The 20177-nt window shown below is 41.9% G+C and overlaps 1 protein-coding gene across 2 annotated transcripts in view; it reads left to right on the plus strand.

The window, feature by feature from the left end:
* Window positions 1-20177, plus strand: part of RAB30 (RAB30, member RAS oncogene family) — a 76072-nt gene that overhangs the window by 27044 nt on the left and 28851 nt on the right. Inside the window, exon 1 of one of the 2 annotated variants that reach the window (XM_042904896.1) lies at window positions 18661-18834. The exons of the other annotated variant lie outside the window; for it this stretch is intronic. The gene's annotated coding sequence lies outside the window, so the exon portion shown is untranslated. Of the gene's footprint in view, window positions 1-18660; window positions 18835-20177 lie in introns of those variants that run through there. 2 annotated transcript variants of the gene reach the window in all.

Here is a 20177-nt window from a genome sequence, read left to right on the forward strand (position 1 = left end):
AGAGAGAGAGAGAGAGAGAGAGAGAGAATCCCAAACAAGCTCCATGCTGCTAGTGCAGAGCCTGACATGGACTTGAACTCATGAAACCGTGAGATCATGACCTGAGCTGAAACCAAGAGTAGAATGCTGAGCCCACTGAGCCACCCAGGTGCCTCATCACCAAACTTCTTAAAAGATTGACTCCTCTTCCTCTTTTTTTTTTTTAAGTTTATTTATTTATTTTGAGAGAGAGACAAAGAGAGTGAGTGGAGGGAGGGGCAGAAAGAAAGGGAGAGAGAGAATCCCAAGCAGGCTCCCCACTGTTGGTGAAGAGCCAGATGTGGGGCTTGAACTCACAAACCATGAGATCATGACCTGAGCTGAAAACAAGAGTCAGATGCTTAACTGACTGAGCCACCCAGCTCCCCCTGCCACCTCCTCTTCCTCTTTAGTCCTTTCATCCAAATGCTCTTTGAGATTTGGTTTCTTTCCCCACAATTCTAGTGAAGTTCATAAGCAAATTCCTAGGTGTTAAGTCAGCCTTTTTAAAAGCCTTGTTATGTTAGATTTCTGCTTCCTATTGAAGTTTTATTCATCTTACCTTTGAGACTATCTCTTCCATTGGCTTCTATTTGTGTGGTCTTAATTTTCAGCTACAGTTGGACTTCCCAAAGAAAGAACAACTAATTCTGGCTTCTTTTGGTCTGAGAATGGCATTTCTTAGGACCTTTTTCCATGGAGTATGGATTAATATCTTAGAATTTATCTGTGATTTGAAGATTGTGGTTTTCACAGCAACCTCTCAATTAAATTAATGTAAATTCTGTGTAACCCTAGTTTTTTAATGCTGTGCCTGCTAATAACTCAATATATGTTTTCTGGGATCATTTAATCATTCAGTTATTCATTTATATGTTGAATAAGTATTTACTAAATGTCTAGTAAGTGAATTAAATTCCACAGTAGATTATTACATTTTTTAAATATCTAAACATCTATTGAAATACATATCCTTTCTTTTTCTTTTCATTTTTGTTGAAGTTTGCTTGTTTCTTCCTAATTTGAGCAATTACTACTTATCTGACTGTTGGGTAAGTTATTTTATCTCTAGAACTCTTTACTCTTTAAAATAAGGATAATAATAATATCTGCCTTCTGTAATGTTGTAAAGATTAGATGCAAAACAATGCACAGAGAGCACAGAGCATATGCTAGGATATAGCAATGACTCGATAAATGTTGGTTATCGTTATTACTTGCTGTGATGGGTCAGTACTGGACTTTGGTCCTCACAGCGAACATCCTGAACTAGGCATTAGTCTTCCAACTTTTCAAAGAGAGAAACTGAGACTCAGAGGACTTAAATAACTTGCCACAGGTCACAGAGCTAATAAATTGCATATCTGGGATATCTGATTCATAACTTGTGCCTTTTACAGAACTACACGGAAAGCCTTTCAGCATCTTGTAGGATACTTAGAAGTAAACTAGGAGTCTCTTTTTAGTGGCTGAAATCAACTAATATTCTTCTCATTTGCCTTCTAAAAGGTAGGACATACTAAGGAAGTTCTTCCTTGTCGGGGAAGCTCCAGTCCTGAAGGGCAGATTAATAACGATTTTATCTTAAAACCACAGAATTCTAGGGCTTAGAAGGATTTGCCCACCCAATTATTGAATTTTCTCTCTAACCATCCAGCCAAGAAGTCATTGGTTTATTCTTTAACGCTTCCATTGACAGGGAAGTCATCATCACTCTGAGGCAGCTCATTCCCCTTTCATAACTCTCACCATGAGACTGTCCTTCTCCATCCAACATCCAACTGAGTTTCCCCTACGTGTGCCTTCTGCCCGTGGGTCCCAGCGTGGTAGTGGATAGCCACGTGAAGTAAGCAGAACTCCTATTTCCTAAGGCAGCCTTTCAGATTCTTGCTGTTTACTCTCCGTTTTCATTCCCAATACCTCCTCACCAGGTTGAGCAGCTTCAAGCCTTTCATTTACAGCTTCCCCAGAACAAACACAACTGGGTATACTCTTTTTTTCTTCTTGGTGTGACAGAGAATAAAAACCATGGCTATCTCATGAGCATTTTGCTTTTCCTTCAGTCTTTCTCATTATATATGGTACCACCATCCACCCAGTTGGTCAAGCTAGGTACCTAGGAGTTTGCTCCCTTCACTATTTTCATATAGTCCATCAGCTACTCTTTTCAATCCTATCTCCAAATATAAAATCCATCTCTACTACCATCACCCTGGTCTAAGCCACCATCATTTCTACCCTCATTCCTTTTTTTTTAATTTTTTAATGTTTTATTTATTTTTCAGAGAGAGAGAGAGAGAGAGAGACAGAGTGTGAGTGGGGGAGGAACAGAAGAGAGAGGGAGACAGAGAATCTGAAGCAGGCTCCATCCTCCAAGCTGTCAGCATGGAGTCTGATGTGGGGCTCGAACCCACGAACAACAAGATCATGACCTGAAGTGAAGTTGGCTCCTTAACCAACTGAGCCACCCAGGCGCCCCTCTCCCCTGATTCCTAACTCTTGACCCGTCCTTGCACAAAGCAAACAGAATTATCTCTTTAAAGCACAAATCAGATCGTGCCATCTGCTCCACCCCCCCCCCCCCCCCCCCCAGTCAAAACTCTTCTTTGGCTTCTCATTGCCCTTACAACAAAATCCAGACTCTTTTCTGTGGTCAACAGGCCCTGCGTCATCTGAAACATTCTTTCTTCCCTGTTGTTCGTTCAGCATTGGTCCCTGGTGGCCTTTATGTTCTCTAGACATGCCAAGCCTTTTCCTGCAGCCAGCCTTTGCACTTCTTGGTACTTCTGCCTGTGCCCTTTGCCGAGCTTTGCAAATGGCTGGCTCATTTTCATCTTTCAGGTTTCAGCTCAGATACCACTTCCTCAGAGAGGCCTGCTCTGATCACTCATCAGAGGCCCTAATCTCATTAGTTTGTACCTGCCTTTCAGATCTGTACTGCTTCTCTTGAGAACATAAGTTCTTCAGTGACTGGACATAGGATGTCGTGTTAGCAGCCACAGCTTCTACAAGCGGCATAGTTGCTGCCCTTAGAAGGTACTCAATAAATATCTGCAGGATAAATAAGTAGCCTCATGATTGACTGGATGTAAGGGTGTTGGAGTCATATTAAGAAAGGATTTGGGGTGCCTGGATGGCTCAGTAGGTTTAACATCTGACTTTGTCTCAGGTCATTGTCTTGCAGTTTGTGAGTTCGACCCCCACATCAGGCTCTGTGCTGACAGCTCAGAGCCTGGAGACTGCCTCTGATTCTGTGTCTCCCTCTCTCTCTGCCCCTCCCTTGCTTGTGCTCTGTCTCTTTCTCTCAAAAAATAAATAATAAACACTTACAAATTTAAAAAAAAAAAGAATGGATTTGATTCTGAAGTTGCCACTTCCTGTGAGATTTGGGGCAAATCATGTTACCTTTCTGGGTTTCAGTTGCCTTATCTGTATAAAAGCAATCCTATCAAAAAAAAAAAAAAAAGCAATCCTATCTACCTCACAGAATGTTGTGAATATTAATTAAGATATTGGCCATGGATGTACCTGCCATGGTACCTGGCACATATTAGGTGTTCAGTCTCCCACAAAGCCTGGTGCTTAATTGCGATGTGTGGAAGCGTTCTATCAAGTTTGAACCTGATTTACGGAACTGTTTCTGTGGTGTGCCTGGGAGTGCATGACCCATAAGATGCCTGTGACTCCCCTCAGGTTACACTTGCCTGGCTGTGAAGTGCTAACTCTGGTTATCCGCAGTTGTGCTGCATGACACTCAGTCTGATAACCCAGAAGTGCCAGGCCCAGAGCCTTCACTGGGGTGCTGAACATTCCACCCCAGAAACCTAAATGATCAAACCTGACATTGTGTGGCCCATCTCTTGTCAAGATGGATTGGGATGCTCTGTCTAGACAGTTGTCTCCTTTGGGAAATCACAGTTGCTCTGAGAGGAGGCACATGGTCTACTGTTAAGAATACCAAATAGGCCTGTGAGCTGTTGGGGGGGGGAGGAGTTGCTGTGAGGTGGGTGGGCCTGTGCCGCGGAGCCTGCAAAAAGGAGCTGTCAGCTTCTCTACTCACAGGCCTCTCCGAATCATGCTGGGAGCCGTCTTCTTCACACATGCAGTGCCAACAGAGCTCTCAGTCCATGGGAAGGTGCAGATATCACTGTCAGCCTTCCCAGAGGCAGTGATTCTGTGCCCCCACCGAGGAGTGCTAGAGGAATTGAAAGGTAACCCTGTAACATGGATAACCTGCTGGGAAGGAGGGCTGAAGTCTTTATGCAACGTGTTTGGTTGGTTTCTCCTGTAGGTTGGTAAGAGTGAGTATTTTAACATGAGGCTCTAGAATTAGTTAGACCTAGATTCACATCCCTAGATTCACATCATGACCTTGGCTGAGTTACTTAACATCTTGGATTAGCTTCTCGTCTAAAATGGGGATTGGGGCACCTGGGTGGCTCAGTTGGTTAAGTGTCCAGCTTCGACTCAGGTCATGATCTCACGGTTTGTGGGTTTGAGCCCTGCGTCGGGCTCTGTGCTGACAGCTCAGAGCCTGGAGCCTGCTTCGGATTCTGTGTCTCCCTCTCTCTCTGCCCCTCCTCCGCTCATGCTCTGTCTCTCTCTGTCTCAAAAATAAATAAAACACTAAAAAAATAAATAAAATGGGGATAATAATGACTCCCTATCTTATCTGGTCATTGTGAGGATCAGAAGATACAGTACATGCAAAATCTTAGTTTAGTTCCAGGCACATAGCTGATGTTCAATAAATGATCTTTCTCTTTATTAGGTGGGACAGGTTGGAATTTTGAGTTTGTTCCAGATGAGCCTCACCCATATTGAACTTTGGGCCTTGGTTCTCCCTTTGCCAGCTATGTGCCTGGGACAACTTATCTAGCCTCTCAGTCAGTATTTTTATCTGTCACATGCAGTTTATAATTCCCACCTCATAGTGAAGGTCGAATGAGATCAGAGTGCCTGACACGTAGTAAGTGCTCAAAATACTCATTCCTTCCACCTTTGGTTCTTGAGTATCTGAAATACGGTCCCTTTAAGCTTGTTAAGATTCCTCACTAGCCTTGTATGCAGCTGTGTTCAGACAGCTTTGGCAGAAGGAAAAGCTTTTTTTTTTTTTTTTTTTAAATAGACTGTTTCATAATCTTTTGGCTCAGATCTGCTGCTGCTGTACCCTGTGCTCCTCAGGGTCCCTGGGTCCTCCTGCAATCAGCATGTGCCTTGCCTCTCACCTAAATGACCCTGGAAAGTGGCTACCTTGGAATATGTTGCTGAATGCGGAATGGATTTTCCTCCCTGCTCTTGGGGGTGAAACTGGTTCAGGGATTCTTAGCTGAAGGGGGAGGGGCTATTGGGCCTGAACTGCAGTTGGACATAGTGGCCAAGACTTTTCTGGTTTTCATTAAAATTCTCTGGCTGTCTTTCGGGATTGCTCATTGGATTGACTGTGAGCTGGAGGTGGTTATGCTGTTCTCTCGGCTACCCACACCCATCAAGTCACAGTGGCTCTGAGGATGAGAGAAAATTGAAGGTGGAGAACAGGCTGGCTAAGGGGTCTTGCTCAGCAGTCTTTGTGATAGGAGCCCTCTGTCTACAACTACAGAGCTTGAGTGTTAGAAACTCTTAAATACAGATGGGGGAGCAGACATAGCCCAGCTGGGAATGGGTAGCAGAGAGAATCCTCTTACAGATGACCCTTGATGACAGGCTTGCTTTTCAGGGCAGATAGGTAGAGGTTTCCTGGCAGCTGTCAGAGGGTCCCCAAATGTTACATCAATGAATGAAGTCAGTCTGATCTAATCATTTTTCTGAAGTGCTTATACCCTTACATGCCCAAGGGGGTGGAGGTTGGGTGGCAGTTCTCTGAGGGTGACAGACTGAAGTAGAGAAGACTCACTTCTTTAAGAGTTAATTTCTAGTAGTCAAAGAAATCTCACTTAAGATTAGAATTTGAATCTGAAAGTCTAGGTTCAAATGATGACTCTGCTATTGACTTGTTCTGTGATCTCAGGCAACTTGCTTCCGGGGGATAAATTATGTAAAGCTTGTGGCATATCATATGTTCTCAGTAAGTGGTAGATGTTGTTCTAAAGTGCGCTAGGTTTGACCTGTCACTCCAGCTCACCAAGATATATCCCAATTCTGTCATCTAAAACATTTGTTCTACATCCCTCCCAGCTTTGTGTCATTTAAGAAGTTGAGGCGAATGTGTTCCCTAGGGCAAGCTGTATCTTCTTTCACTGGAAAAATACATCAAAACCATATTATTATGTTTCCCAGTGAGATGCTCACAACGTCAGATACTTCATTGCTTGGTAACTTAGTAGGAAGAAAAAAAAGGGGTTTTCCTGTCATTCTTGATGGATAGATCATGAGAAGGCCATTTAATTGATCTTGGGTATAAATGTCCCCTGACTCCCAAGAGAGCAGCACTGAGGCTGCCATTTGCCTTCACAGTAAAACCCCATTTCCAGTCTTTTCTCCATTTACTCTCAAACCTCTGTGTTCTAGCCACAGTGGACTGCTCACAAGAAATTAATATGGAACATATCCTATATACCAAAAAGTGTTCCAAATATGGATTTACAGCTCAAATAAGAACAATAAAATGAAAATCGTACATCCATCATTCAGCTTATAAAATTGAATGTTATTGACCTTAGTGGCTGCTTGTATACCTTCTGCCCCCAAATCATGTCCCCTTTTCTCTTCACCACAGGCAGTGGTTATCTTGGCTTTTGTGTTGATCATTCCCTTACTTTTAAAATGTTTTAACTACACATGTTTGTATTACTAAACTGTATATTGGTTAGTTTTTTGAAACAAGGAGCAAGTACAAATCTAGCAAGCTTTGTAAGAAAGGGGCAATAGTGCCACTATTAGGTCTAAAAATGAGCTGATTTGGGTTCATAGTTTGACTTTGGCTTTCCTAGGGGTTACAAAAGGTCCTGATGGGGAAGTTGGTGGGCAAGATTATAAGTGGATCCTAGGAAATTTAAAGCCCACCATTATCTGGACATCTGATGAGGCTATACTGTGGGTCAGGCACTGGACATCTAGTAGGATATGGTCACAGAGTGGACTATTCTATCTTTTCTATCTCTTATTTCTCTGTGACCTACCTCCAGCTCTAGGGATTAGGTCAGAGCAAAACTTGTCTGTGGGATGAAGTGAATGCCATCAGCTAACCCACATGGACAGCATAGGGGAGATGAGCAGGCACTTCACTAGCACAAGGTCAAGGCAAATGGAATCAGAAAAGAGTTGGGACCAACTCTTTTACCCATCGTTCTTTGCCTGATTAAAAAGAGAATATGCAGTACCATCTATGGAATTTTCTTACCTAAAAATTGACCCCTAAATCTAATCAACCCTCTAAAGCTAACTTTGATTTATCAGAAAGATGGAAAAAATTAAGTTATACTCTAAGGAAGCAAATAGATAAATGCAGAGTGTTGGACAACTGATTCGACATTTGCAACAAGTCAATGGCATGAAAAAATAATAATGTGACTTAAAAATTATAATCGATGTAATAAATGAATCTTTTTTTTTTTGATTCAGATAGTCTATGTATTAGTTTGCTACAGCTGCCATAACAAAATACCACATACTGCGTAGCTTAAACAACAGAAATTTATTTTTTTTCACATTGCTGGAGGCAATGATTAAGGTGCTGGCAGGCTGATTTTCCCTGAGGCCTCTCTCTTTGGCTTAGAGATGTTACCCTCTTCCTCCCTCTTCACATAGTTATCCCTCTGCACACACATGGCCCCAGTGTCTCTCTATATGTCCTAATCTGTTTTTTTTTTTTTTTCTTATAAGAACATCAGTCATATTGGTTGAGGGACCACCGTAAAGGCCTCATTTTAACAAAGTTACCTCTTTAAAGGCCCAATTACAGTCACATTCTGAGGTACTGACACTTAGGGCTTCAACATATAAATTTGGGGGTCAGGGGTGACATGATTCAGCCCATAACAGTCTAATTGTAAAAAAGCATTGTTGAAATGTTGGGGAAATTTTATTATGGACTGATACCAGGGGGTCACTGTTAATTTTTCTAAGTATGATAATAGTACTGTGATGTTAGAGAATGGGTAATGTAGAGGTGAGTTCTGAAGTATATAGAGATGAAATGATATGACGTGGAATTTGTTTTAAAACATTTAAACAAAGAAAAAATAGAAAAAGGCCAAAGTGTTCATATATGAAGTCAGTGATGAGTATCATGGGCTTACTTTTCGGCATGTTTGAAAATTTTATAATCAAATATTAAAAATATTTAGATCAGCAATTCCAAAGAGGGCTTAATGGCAGTGGGAAATTTGATGATGGCCATCTTCAATGTCTGTCCCTTGAGTTTTACTTCTATTCTGGTTGGCTTCTTCATGTGGTAGTCATTTTGGGGTTCTGTGCTGACTGCCTCTACTCAGTCCTTGGTGAAGGACATCCTTCAGGAACTTCTTAGGTAAATGGAATGTGAATTTCTGAGATCTTGTATACCTGAAAATACTTTTGTTCTATTCTCACAGTTGATAGTTTGGTTGGAAATCATTTTTCTTCAGAATTTGGAGAGTATTGCTTCATTGACTTGTTTTTATTGATGCTGCTGAGAAGTTGGAAGCATTTGAATTTCTTATTCTTTGTATATAGCCTGTTTGTTTGCTTTTCTTCTTACTGATGGCTTTTACAATCTTCTGTCTGTAGTTTTCTGAAATTTCACACTGTGTTTTGTGTGCTGGGCCCTTTGAATTTGGCAACCTGCACCCCTTAGTTCTTCAAAGTTTTATTGAATTATGTTGTTATAATTTTTCTTCTTCTTTTTTTTTCTGTTCTTTCTTGGGAATTTCTCTTAGTCAGATATTGGACCTCCTGTACTGAACCTCTAGAATATTCTTAGCTTCTCCTATTTTCCATACCTTTGCCTTGTGATTCTCCTCTCCAGAAGATTTTGTGAACTTAATCTTTCAATCCTTTTATCGAATTTTTTTTTTTATTTCTGCTATTAAGTTGTCAATTTCCAAGAGCTCTTTTTTGTCCTCTTGGTGCTTCCTTTATATAGCATCCTATTTTCATTTCATGGCTGCAATTTTATATCATTTTTGTGAGAATATTAATGGTAGGTCCCTCCCACCTTGTTCCCTGCCTCACAGAGTATGTATTTCCTTCCAGTTGCTTTTGTGTATTTTCTGTGGTCTGTATCTTTATCAGAGACTTTTCCAAGATACCACTCTGAATGTGATCCTTGGCTGTGTGGTCTCATTAAGGTTGGGGGCAAGGAGAGGGAGTGATAAAAAAAAAAAAAAAAATCTGTCGAGATCTTGACATGGTAAGTGAAGGAAACCACTCACAAAAGACCACATAGTGTATGATTTCATTTATATGAAATGTCCAAAATGGGCAAATCTATAAAGACAGAAAATAGATTAGTAGTTGCCCGCGGCTAGAGGCGGGTGGGGGATATGGATGGAGTGACTGCTAATCGGTTTAAGGCTTTCTTTGGGGGTAATAAAATGTTCTAAAATTGATCATGGTGGTGGTTGTACAACTCTGCGACTATACTAAACACCACTGAATTGTACACTTTAAAAGAGTGAATCGAGTAAGTTATATTTTAATAAAACTTAATATTATATCTTAATAAACCATCCCAGTGGTGATGGTTGTACAACTCTGTGAATATGCTAAAAATCATTTGAATTGTACGCTACATTTAAAAGGGCAAGTGGAGTATGTGAGTTATATAAAGCTGTCACAAAACAAAAAAGCTGTCAGACTGAGTATGGGATGGAGATCATTAACTGTGGGCTTCACTATAGTGTGATCTGGGTGGGCTGTTTGTTCAGAGCCCCTAAGGCTGCAATCTGAGGTTTTTCCTTGGTTGCATTTACCAGGGAGGAGAGTCTTCCTCATTTCTTTGGCTGAAGAGGGAAGAGAGAAATCTCTAGAGGAGAGGAACTAGGAAAATCTATTGTATTTCACCTTCACCAGACATAGTGCCCTTGTCTTTTTTATGTTCCCTTTTAACCACGCTGGGTATTCCTGGACCAGAGCCACTCTTACTTTTTATTATGGAAAATTCCAAAGACTACAAAGTAGAGAGGATAGTGCAATGAATCCTCATGTTCCTATCACCCCGGTTCACCAACGATCGCTTCACAGACATTTTTGTTTCATCCGTGTCCCCGTCAACCCTTTCCCCTAGATTATTTTAAAACAAATACTAGATATTTCTGTTTTATGCTGTCTAGTGTCTAAGCCTCCAGAATTCTGTCAGTGAGGAGAAGGATCTAGGGATTTAACTTCTTTTCAAGCAGCTTTCACTGTTTTCTTTATTTTTACATCCTGTCCCCCTGCTCCAGGAGTGAGCGTTACTGCCAGTCCCGGGCCTGGCGAGGACTCTGTGGTTTCAGTCAGCCGCACACTCAGCTTTTCCTGCATCTGGTTTAGATTCAGATTTCTTGAGTCTGCTGTCAGTTACTTGCTCATCTGTTTCCCAAGATTCCAAAATTTGACACCATTATCTTCTCTCCTCTTTCCCTGTACTTGAACAGTTTTGTTATTAGGAAAAAAAAAAGTCTCTGCTGAATTTTTGTCGGGTTTCAGGAGTAAGTGAAATTAGATGCAGCTGTTCAGCGTACACCTTCTTAGGAAGATCAGCTGCTCCCCCACTTTTTTCTTTTCCATTTTGCTTTCATCCTACCACCTGATTTTTTTTTAATTAAAAAAAAAATTTGTTTAATGTTTACTTATTTTGAGAGAGAGAGAGAGAGAGAGAGAGAGAGAGAGAGAGAGAGAGAGACCGGGTACAAGCAGGGGAGGGGCAGAGAGAAAGGGAGACACAGAATCCGAAGCAGGCTCCAGGCTCTGAGCTGTCAGCACAGAGCCCAACGTGGGGCTCGAACTCACTAATGATGAGATCATGATCTGAGCCAAGGTCAGACACTTAACTGACAAGAGACATCCAGACACCCCTATCCTTTCTGATTCTACTCAAACCTCGACCCTGGACAGATAGGTAGGTAGATAGGTAGGTAAGTAGATAGATAGGTAGATAGATAGATAGATAGATAGATTTGCCAGGAAAGGTCCTTTCCAATCTTCTAAGAACTGAGAGAAATCTTCTTATAACACACCTCTCTTCTGACCCTAAGCCCAGGCAGAGGGAAGGAGCGCCTGCCTGCCTTTGTGCCTCACTGGCATTTTGCACTCACCTCTTATTATAGAATTGTTTGCTTGCACTTTGCTGCATTGCAGTGTGGTTACCTGCCTGCCTTCCCTGTTGGCCTGTGGGCAGGACTTGGGAGTAGGGCTACGTGTTGTTTCTCTCTGTATCATGAGCACCGTGCCTGACTCCCAGTAAACATTTGTTAACTCACAGACTGGATAATTGAGCACGTCGCCTCCAGGGTAAGGACAGAGAAGCATACAATGCCCCTTTCCAACTGCCCCTTTGCGGGCACTGCTGTTTGCTAAATATTAAGGAGGGAAACAGGCCTAGTCGGCTTGTTGTTATGCAATGTTGTTCCCTTTGCTTTCAAGTCTGGTGTTTTTTACCCAGTCAGCAGGTCGAGCGGGAGAGGGAGGGGAAGGGGAGGGGAAGGGGGAGCCCACTCCCGCCCCAGAGTCCTCCCCCCATAGGAGTGTAAACATCCTACCAAAGAAGGAATGGACTCCAGCAGAAATGCCTTCCTTCCCTCCCTCGATAGAAAGGCTTGTGGTCTGCACATCACTTTACCCTAGAGGAGTCCATTTGTTCTGTCTTGACAGCAACTTAGTTCTGCAAGGTCTTTCATTGCTTTTTTCCTTTTGGATGAAATGCCAGAAGAATTTTTTAAATTGCTGATTACATTGTTTTTAAAAATCGGACGTTAAAATATGATCTAGCAGAGGTCCTGTTAAATGCAAATACGTAACTTTAAAAGCGTAACATTTAACCTGTAGTTTTTTCAAGTATGTTACTCAAAATGCTATATATAGCCTCTGGGAGGAAAGAAGTGGAGAACTATAGGTCAAACAAATTTGGGATGCTGGATTAAACACACTTAAATAGGGTTCCGTACTTCAGGACTTGTCAGAGCCTTGCTACTATGCATTGTGAATGTCACAGAGGGGCACTCAGTAGGCAGCATTTCCTAAATATACCTTACTTTTCATCAGAGGAGGAGCATTTCAGTGTTATGTTTTGTGGGAAACACACAACTCTGGAAACAGCCCCTTAAGCTCGTTGAGCTCCAGTTGAAATGCCACTTCCCCTAAGGCTTTCCTGAATTCCCCCAGAGATACATAACTTTTTTCTTCTTTGAATTGTACTGCCTTCATGTGTCTTATTGTCTCCCTACCTCTTCCCTTACCCCCTAGTAGATCATAAATTCCTTGTATATGTTGTATCACTTGTTTTTTTCTTAATGTTTATTTATTTATTTTGAGAGAGAGAGAGAGAGAGAGAGAGAAAGAAAGAAGGAGAGATAGACACAAGGGAGGCAGAGAGAGAATCCCAAAGCAGCATGGAGCCCGACACCGGGAGCCCAACTTAGGGACCCCGATGCAGGGCTCGAACTCATGAACTGTGAGATCATGACCTGAGCCGAAATCAAGAGTCGGACGCTTAACTGACTGAGCCACCCAGGCGCCCTGTACATGTTGTGTCACTTCTGCTGCATCTGAGACATTGCCTTGCACACAGGTGCTCGAGAAATGTATGCAGTACTGCACTGGTGCCTTAGCTAAGTCATCCTCGGAGTTCAGAGGGCACTGGCAGGGGTGCGAACTCCAGACAGATCTGGAGCTTGGGACCCTCATATGGATGGGGGAGAGGGCTCACAGGAAGGACACAAGGCCAGTTGAAGAGCCTGTTCCTAAAGGACAGAATAAGAAGGCCAAATCAGGAGATGCTGAGAATATAAATCAAATGTACCGATGGCTGGCTGTATGCCAGACACCCTGTGGTAAAATGAATATTTAAACTTAATTCCATCCCTTCAAGTAGGTGATATTATTCCTATTTCATAGATGAAGAGACAGGCATCAGAATGGTAGAGTAGAAATAAGTACCTTTATGCAGCAGGTGCTGTGCTCCTGGGGATACAAAATGAATAAAGTTCAGTCCTTTCCTTCAGGGAACCCTGGTTTCATGGAGTAAATAGTCCTGTAAATATATAAGCAATGGGGGTAAGTGCAGGAATGAAGCTATGATTGGGGTAATATGGGAGAACCAAACAGGAGAACCTAACCTGTGTGGGGGAAGGGGTGGGAGGTGACAAGCCCAGTTTGCAGGGGGAGAGTGACACCTGAGCAAGGTGGCATGAAGGTGCAGGGACTGAAGGGACCAAAGGCAAAGCATGGGGTGAGAGATATCGGGATGAATTCGTTGTCATCAGTGTAGGAAATGTGAGGTAGGCTAGGAATGAGGAGAACCTGACAGGATGTTGTGAACAGGTTGAAGCATTTCAGACTTGATTTTGAAAACCATGGGTTTGTAGTTTTCAGCCAAAGAGCAAACTGCCCAGCATGTTTTATTTTATTTTTATTTAAGGTTATTAAATTTTTTAAAGTCTATGTATTTTGAGTGAGACAGAGACAGTATGAGTGGGGGAGTGGCAAAGAGGGAGGGAGAGAGAGAATCCCAAGCAGGCTCTGCACTAACAGTGCAGAGCCTGACTTGGAACTTGAACTCATGAAACCATGAAATCATGACCTGAGCCAGACACTTAACCGACTGAGACACCCAGGTGCCTCCCAGCATATTTTAGACACATACCCCAGGTGGTGGGCAGTGGTAGTATTATTCTCATCCTAGGTAGGGGAGCCAAGGTTCAGAAAGTGACTCACCCAAGATCACTTAGCTTGTTAGAGTTGGAACAGAGCCACAATTTCAACTCAGATCCATCTGAATGTTTACACTACTGAGCTACCTCTCAAAGTAACAATGGCCAACAGACTGAAAAGTATTTACTCTCACTCTGATATTTGAATCAGAGAATAGTTTTAAGACTTCATATTATGAAGAGCCAAATTTATGTGGTACTGGTCCTTAGTGCTATAAAAGTTCAGAGAAGGAGAGATTAGGGAGGAATTCAGGGGGGAGATGGCATTTATATTGCCCTGAGAGATAAACTAGAACAGATAACAGGAAGCCAGGTGAGAGAAAAGTGAGGCTGTGCGCCATGTGGGAGGGCAGGAGTGGGCCTGGGAAACAGTTGAGGAGAGGCCACTTCCTGATATAATCACGGTCACTTGCTTCCTGAGATGGCTGTGTAAAGAAGAGAGAAACAAATGATCACATACCTCAGTTCCCATCTTTACTTTTGCAAAACACACAACTGGCATTGAAAACATATTTTTATTGCTTTTTTATCGTCACTAGAGAGTTTATTCAACAGTGTTCCCTTACACTGCACTGTAATTTGTCTCAGTATCCCCGTCCTCTCCTCAGAAGCACTCCAAATATATAAGGGAAACAACTGAAGTTCCTATAGATAGTAGAACGACAACCAGATGTGTAAGTGGAAATGACATTCGACAGTCTGTGTGTTGAACTGAGCTTGCTTATATAGAAGGGGGTGTTTGTTTGTGTTGGTTCTCCCAAGTTCTCGTAAGAGTCCTTCTAACTAGATACTGATTATCTTCAGAGCCTGGAATTGGGATCTTTTGTGAATGCTACTGTATTTATTACAGTGAATGGTATGAAAAAAAGGATGCATTTATGAGTCAGAATAGATCTGGGTTAGTATCCCAGCTTCCCAGACTACCAATTCTTCTACCTTGGGCACATTATGAATTTTGTTAAGAATAAGTCTTATAGATCTTTGATCTTGTAATTATGCCTCTTCTCTCTGCCCTCATCAGATTTACCCTCATCACTAGGTAATTCTCAGTAGCAAATAACCATGCTCCAGTATTTCTTATCTGAAAATAAACAACCCCCCCATCCAAAATCCCACAATGTTTTCTAATTTTGTCCCTTAACTATTGCCAAATAAATTCATTATGTAATTTACACCTCTGTTGACATTATATCCCCCTCTGTCTTCAAGTTTCTTTGTTCCTTTTCTCAGTAAAACTTTCAGGTTGTCCACAGTTTGGGCTTTGATACCTTTCCCTCCCTCTAATCTTTTTCCATTGTCCCACCAGGACTATTGCCAATGTCATTCAATGAATGACCTTCATGTGACCAAGTTGAAGGCCACTGCTTTCTTTTAATCTTATTCATTTTCTCAGCAGCATTCGACAAGACTGATTTCACTGTTTTCTTGGACTCTACTTTCCTGGGTCTCTTCCTACCTCCCTAGGCTCTCCTCCTTATGTCCTCCACCTCTAAGTGGTAACACGCTCCATGTTCTGCAATGGTCTCCTTCCCTTCTCCGAGATAGAGAATAGATATCCTCTTCTAATCCAATGACTTTCAATAACATCCATTTGCCTATGACCTTCAAATTTGTATCTTTATCCTCAAACTTCCTCTAGAGCTCCAGACTCACGTCCAAATAGATGCCTAAGAGGCATTGCACATTTAACATGGCCGAAAGTGAACTCTTGACTTTGTCTCCACCTGAAACTTGTTCTTCCTTCAATCTTCCCGACCCCAGTAAGTGGTGCTACTGTCCCCCCTCAGTGCTGAAGCCAAAATATCTAGGCATTGCTTTTGATTTCTTTTTTTCTTCCCCATCATCATCCATTCCTTCAGCAAGTCTTATCTTCTCTGGCTTCAGAAACATTCCCAAATGTATCTGCTTCCCACATCTCCACCATCAGCACCTTAGTCCAAGTCATATCATCCTCCACCTAGACCATGTGCAGTGACCCCCTAACTAGACTCCTTGCTTCTGCTTGTATCCACACCACTCATTATACCCTCCATTACAGAGATCAGAGAAATCTTTAAAACTGTTCATTAGTTTGTGCCACACTCCCTACCCACCCCCTTGTAGCTGGCCTCCCATTGCACTCAGAATGAAATCCACACTCCATGCCTTGGTGGACCAAGGTCTCTGGACCTGCCCCATGTCACTCACTCAGCCCTCTCCTCGTGGACTCAGCCTTACTGTGCTGGTTTGGTTCCTTGAACTTGCCAAGTCCATTCTCATTTTAGGGCCTTTGCCCTAGCTCTTCTTCAGCCTGAAATGCTCTTCTTCCAATCTGCATGTGTTTGGTTCTTTCTTGCGCAAATCTCACTGTAAATATAGCCACATCAGAGAGGATTTCTCTGACATCCCACTCTAAAATTGCCGTCTAGGGGCGCCTGGGTGGTTCAGTCCATTAAGTGTCCAACTTTGGCTCAGGTCATGATCTCACAGTTCATGGGTTCAAACACGACGTCGGGCTCTGTGCTGACAGTTCAGAGCCTGGAGCCTGCTTCAGATTTTGTGTCTCCCTCTCTCTTTGTCCATCCCCTGCTTGTTTTCTTTCTCTCTCTCTCTCTCTCTCTCAAAAATAAACATTAAAAAATTAAAAAATTAATAAAATTACTGTCTAGTCACTCTGTCCCTTCTTATTTTAATTCTCTACCTGTACTTGTTGATATCTGATATTTTTCTTGTTCATTAATATATATGCTCATTTCTCCATTCATTCATTGCTCTGCTGCCCAACTGGAATGCATATTCTATGAAGTGGGGCAGCTCTGTCTGTTTATTGCTGTATCCTGTAGTCCTGGATCGGTACTTGCACATGGTAGATGCCCACTACCAATGAATGGGATGGGTGAGCATGTTTTCCTCATCTGTAGAATGGAGAGCCTAATACTTATGTCTCACAGTTGTTAAGGACTTACACTATCAAACTTGATAATGCATGTGAAGTAAATAGTTCTGTGCCCAGCATATTATATTTAATGAATAGAAAATATATATTTTTTTAAGTTTATTTATTTATTCTGAGAGAGAGAGAGAGAGAGAAAGTGTGAGTGGGGGAGGGACAGAGAGAGAGAGAGAAAGAATCCCAAGCAGGCTCTGCACTGTCAGCAGGAACCGTGAGATCATGACCTGAGTTGAAGTCAGATGCTAAACTGACTGAGCCACCCAGATGCCCCTAAAATATATTATTTTTTAAGCATCTGGCTTATTATAGATTTTCAACAAAGATTTATTCTCTTTCTTACAGTCTGGATCCCCGTAGTATTTTTATATTGAGACAGTTTACACTCTGGACAAAGTGAAAGGTACTTCCTAATCAGCTATAACTCCACTTTTTTTTTTTTTTCTGAAGAAAAGGTTTAAAAAGTACTGTTCAATGAACAGTTGACATCAGCTAGTTTAGAACCATTATCAATGTCACTTCTGTCCCCATCCCCTAATATACACAGAGACAACTGCATTACAACAAGGTTTGGGTTTCTCTTGGGAGATCATAATTTTCTTCTTCTCTTTGGTTATATGATCTTTTCCAATTAACTTTCCTTCGAGTCAGTGTTTTGGGATTTGACTTCCAAATCCTGGTGTTTAGGTTCTCTGAAAAGCTTTCCCGACTTTTGTGTGTTCTGATCAATATTTCTTTTGCATTTATTTAATAAGTATTTAGGGTCAACTGAGTGCCAGGAAATGGGGATACGGTTAAGAATTCATAGGGGCCTCTGTCTTTAAAGTCTAGTGGGGGAAACAGGATTCATAAATCAATGAGGATAATAAAGTATCTATGAAGAGAGTCTGAATAGAACATAGTGGAGGCACAGAGGAAGGAGTGGCTAATCCACATGGAGGAGGAAGGAAGGTTTCAGAAATCTATAGTTGCTCATCAGCCAACAAGGAGAGAATGGCTGTAGAGGAAAGGTGAGCAAAGGTGTGGAGGGATGAACCTGCCTTGGGGTCTGCCCTCTGGGAGCCTGGCATGGCTGTGTGATCACAGTGGCAGTGGTAACTCAAAGGTCACAGGAAATAGCTAGAAAGAGGGGCAGGGCCTAGGTCATGGATGGCTCTGTATGCCCTGCTAGAGAAGTTGAACTTTCTCCAACAATAGCAATAACAGGAACAGCACTTAACATTTACTGAGTGCTTCCTATCTGCCAGACTTTATTCTTTGTTCTTTATTAATTATTTTAATATGCACCATAATCCTATGAGGTAGGTACTGTTATTACCCCTGTTTACAAATAAAGAAACACAGGTACCAAGAGGATAGGGATCCTGCCCAAGGCCGCTCAATACATAAAGGGCAGAGGCAGGACTCGGTCAGGCGGTTTGGCTCCAAAGTTTGCCCTCTTCAACAGGGCACTTTACTTCCTCTCACAGACAGCTTTGTGTGGGCAGCCGGGAGCCCCCGAGGAGATTTAAGTGTGGGATTGACATGGTCATGTTGTTGCAGTGGAATTACACTGCATCTTGTACATGGGTTAGTTGCTAAAAGCCTCTAAGGCAAAAAATACAGCTACCTTTCTCCTTGAAGTGAGGAGTATTTGAGCGAGGTTTGCCATGTAAGCAGTGGCGTCTCATGTCACACTTCGCCCAAGGCCGCAGCTTTTCCCCTAGCCTTGGGACAGAGGGCGGTCTCTGGTAGAATTCATGTAAGAGATGAATAGTTGGTTTGTGTGGAGAGGCCCTGTTGTTCAAAAAGCACAAAAGCATCACACTCCTGCAGAAACTGAGCCCCTCCGTAGCGACTGCCAGCTCAGCCTCCCCTCTCACTCTTGCCAGGGCCCACTCTCACATCATGGGCAGCAGAGCCCATGCGCTGCTTAGTGATTGTCCCTGTCTCCGTGTCTCTCCCCGGAGGAGTCCACGTGGCATGGAGGAAGAACAGGGCGGCTGCTGCCAAGGTATTAGAGGTTGGCCCCACTGAAGTCAGGACAGCTGGACTGGAGATGATGTGAGAGATAAAAAGGAGGTAAAATATTTCAGACCTAATGACCAATTGGATTTGTTCCCTTCAAGCTTTTTTTCTGATCTGAAAACTTGGTACATCGTTGTATTTTTTGTCTTCCAAGTTTGGTAAAATTCCTTCTAAATTTCCCACTATGTCAGCCTCGGTAACACAGTATTCTCTCTGCTCCTGACCTGTGACTACTGAAATAAGCTTAAGAGTCTTCTGCAGGTGTTTATGGAACTTTGATCAATCCATCTATTGTGACAATGGTGCGATACGTCTGTTTTTTGCTGACAAACAGACATTGTGTTAGGTAAGTTCTCTTGAAAACACTTGAAAAACCCACTACTATGTTCTCTGGCAGGACTTTTGTGAAGTTCACTGATTATTTTTAAAAAATTGAACTGATTTTATAACTGCTTTAAAGAAAACATTGGCATGATTATAGTGGTAAAAAACAAACCAAATCACCCAGTGCATAGGAAAAAAGAGACAGGGAAGAGGAATGTGTCAAAATGCTGACAGGGATTGGGCTGTTTTTGCTAATTGATTTTCCTCTTTTCTGTGTTTTCCAACTTTTCAAAATATGTGTCTATGGTGCATGCAAAAACCTAAAAAAAAAAAAATGGACAAAACTTAAAAAATAAAAAGCTCCCTGTAATCCCATAATCCTAACATGACATGCTCTTACTTTTAAAATGTCCTTGTTCACATACATGCTTATTCTTCATAGCTGCAGACCTGACAAACGCAGTTTTGTGTATTCTTCTTATTTTATAGCCTATTGTCAACATTATTTCATATTTCCACATAGTTTTCATAATTGGCATTTCTAATGGCTGCCCCACATTCCATGGTGTTGATGTTCCATACTGAACTATCCCTTGTTGGACATTTGGATTGTTTCCAGTTCTTTTAGATAAGATGTAATCAACATTTTTTCACATTTAGCATTTTGAGTTTGTTCAGTTCTTTCCTTAAAGTGAATTCCCAGCAGTGAGCTCACAGCATGAAAGGTTTTAACTCTGTTACGGCTTTTGGTTTGTACCTAGTTAGAGCCTGTTTTCGAAGAAGAGCCAATTGAATGTGGATGGTTGCTAGCTGTGTACATGTGTGTCTGTCCCATGTTCCCTTCGCTAGTATTGAGCCTCTATGGTATTTTAATAAGGTGTATTATTTCTGTCATGTTTATTGAAGAAAACTTTAAAAAAGATACATATAAAGAAGAAAACAAACTATCCATAATCCCATTACTCAGAGGGAAGCATTTTAAAATGTACTTCAAAGTATATATTTCATAATGTTACATCATGTGGCTCAAAAAATACAAAACTGTAACCTCTTTTCTATTTTTGGATAGAGGC

The sequence above is a fragment of the Panthera leo genome, chromosome D1 (assembly GCF_018350215.1).
Source record: "Panthera leo isolate Ple1 chromosome D1, P.leo_Ple1_pat1.1, whole genome shotgun sequence".
In the NCBI taxonomy this organism is placed as follows: domain Eukaryota; kingdom Metazoa; phylum Chordata; class Mammalia; order Carnivora; family Felidae; genus Panthera; species Panthera leo.